Source organism: Montipora foliosa, chromosome 2, assembly GCF_036669935.1.
Source record: "Montipora foliosa isolate CH-2021 chromosome 2, ASM3666993v2, whole genome shotgun sequence".
Classification (NCBI taxonomy): Eukaryota; Metazoa; Cnidaria; class Anthozoa; order Scleractinia; family Acroporidae; genus Montipora; species Montipora foliosa.
The window spans coordinates 9,926,766-9,929,105 of NC_090870.1; the positions used below are offsets into that span (position 1 = coordinate 9,926,766).

The 2,340-nt window shown below is 40.9% G+C and overlaps 1 protein-coding gene across 2 annotated transcripts in view; it reads left to right on the forward strand.

Annotated features, from left to right (window-relative positions):
* The window catches only part of LOC137992363 (neuronal acetylcholine receptor subunit alpha-3-like), a 29,028-nt gene continuing 26,688 nt past the window's right edge, over positions 1 to 2,340 (forward strand). The window contains exon 1 of one of the 2 annotated variants that reach the window (XM_068837683.1): positions 1 to 222. The gene's annotated coding sequence lies outside the window, so the exon portion shown is untranslated. The remainder of the gene's footprint in view (positions 223 to 2,340) is intronic. The other variant, XM_068837681.1, reaches the window with a different exon arrangement.

Consider the following 2,340-nt stretch of genomic DNA (forward strand, 5'->3'; position numbering starts at 1 on the left):
TGTTCAAAGAATTTTAATAGCTTTTTGACATGTGAAGAACACGTATTCGTTACTGGTTGATGCTCCGTTGGCTTGAAAACAACAATATCTGGGTGATTTTCTAAATGAAACTATCCTTATATAGTTCAGTTTAAAAGCATATTGTCATTTGGATAATCCTTTGATCCTGAAGCTCGGCAGAAACCAAATATCTGCAGGCAAACAATCAAAGTCCAACCGCAGGTAAAATGTGACCTCGCAGATGTTGTGTTCCTTCCCTCCCAAAATACTGTAAAGTCCACTGAAAATACTATTACATTTTGCGTTGATACGTTTTGCGTTACTTCCTAGTACTACATTTTGCGTCAAAAGTTATACTTTTTGCGTTAATGTTACATTTTGTGGCGTAACAACTACCCCGAAACAGTATAATCTGAGAAACGCTGATTTTAATATTCCACGTTTTCGCACCGTGCATTGTGGAAAGCATTCTTTACGATATTTTGGGCCCCATCTTTGGAACAAATTAGACAAAACCGAAAGAGAGAAGCTAAATGTTAAGAGTTTTAAAAATAGTATTAAGAGTACAGACTTATCACACTTAACAGATAATTGTAAGAAATGTGATATAAGCTGCTAGGTCCCTTTAAATTTTACATTTTATATACATTTTATATCTTTTCAGCTTTTTAAATCTTACTAAGTATATCTCATTTATTTATTTACCTATTTATAATTTTAACTTTAGCTAAGGTATACTTTATTATGTAAATAGTGTCCCTAACTAGTTTTTCTTAAGCTAAGTACTATTAACACTCAAATAAAGTCTTTCATTCATTCATTCGCTATCTCCCACAACAGAGGCTTTTAGTGCAATTTAGTGCATTCTTCAGAATGCACTAAATTGCCACGGTTCCATTTTTTGCCGTCTTGATTACCTGTGGAGCCCTATAGATTCTGTTATTTCCAATTCTGATTCTCAAAACCCTTCAGTAAGCATAGCGGAGAGTAATACTGACGAGAGCAACATAGTCAGAATTAGTCTACCATTCAAAGATCTGGTTTGGTTTGGCTGTCGTGAGCGACAGATCCAATTTTTGGAGCAAAACAATGTTACTTATTCTCCTTTGCGGTCGTGAGCTCGTCTATGGCTAACTAGTCCAATCCAAGAGTGGCAGACTTTTCGGCATTTATCGCAGGGATAGCAACCTTGTGCTAATATACGCTCCTTGCGGCAGCGCCGACGTTCCCTCAGATTAGCTATTCGAGCTTTCTCAAACTTGGCAACTCCGGTCTTAACAGCTGTCTTCCACTGACCTCTGTCATTTGCAAGAGCTTCGAAGTCGGTTACGTCGCATTTTCTCAGCGATCTCTTCAATTGATCTTTAAAACGCTTCTTAGGAGCACCAACTTTACGAGCACCATCAGATAGTTCGCTGTCTAAGAGGGCACGTGGTAGTCTCTCTGCGCTCATGCGAACAACGTGCCCAGTCCACCGAAGATGGGCTACCATTATGTAGGCCTCAATCCCGCGCGTTTGACAGCGAGACAGCACTCCCGTGTTGGGTAAACGATCTTGCCAGGATATTCCACTAACCCTAACCCTAACCCTTAACCCTAAACCCTAAACCCTAAACCCTAACCCTAACTATTATACGGGCTAAGATTTTGCCATCAATGCACAACAGTGAGATGCCACGAGCTAAGACCATGGATAGCTTTGAGCTCTTGATGGAAAGCACGCAGATCATTCTTGTCTGCGGCACTCTGCATCTGTCTGGCTTTTTCTTTCCACCATTCCTCTTTCATTTTCCTGATCTTTGCCTGCGCTGCAGATTTCACATGTGGATACCTGTCCTTCTTTGCTTGATTCAGCTATCTGTCAGATAGCCAGTCTAGATGTTTCTGGTGCAGATCTGATAGGGTTAACATTATCTGCTCATCATTTTCATCAAACCAAGCAGCATTCCAGAGACCATCTTTTACAACGTTCCAAGAACTTTCTAAATCGGTCGACTCATCATCTTCCGCTGCTATAGCTTGCAGCTCAGATTTGATGTTCTGCCGAAGGAGTTCACAGTTTTCTTCTACCTTCAATTTACGCACGTCTAGACGAAGTGACTTAGATCCTGATTTGTGATTTCCCTCTCACAAGGCGATGATCGGACCAGGCAGTAGAAAATCGTACTGTCCGCGTGAGATGGATGTCCGCCAAGTCCCTTTGCCTTACAATATCATAATCTAGCAAATGCCAGTGGCGTGACATGGGATGCATCCAGGTTGTTTTTAGAGAGTCCTTTTGGTGTTCGTGATCACAAGCTCATTAGCAGCACAAAGACCCAGAAGAAGCATTCCATTCGA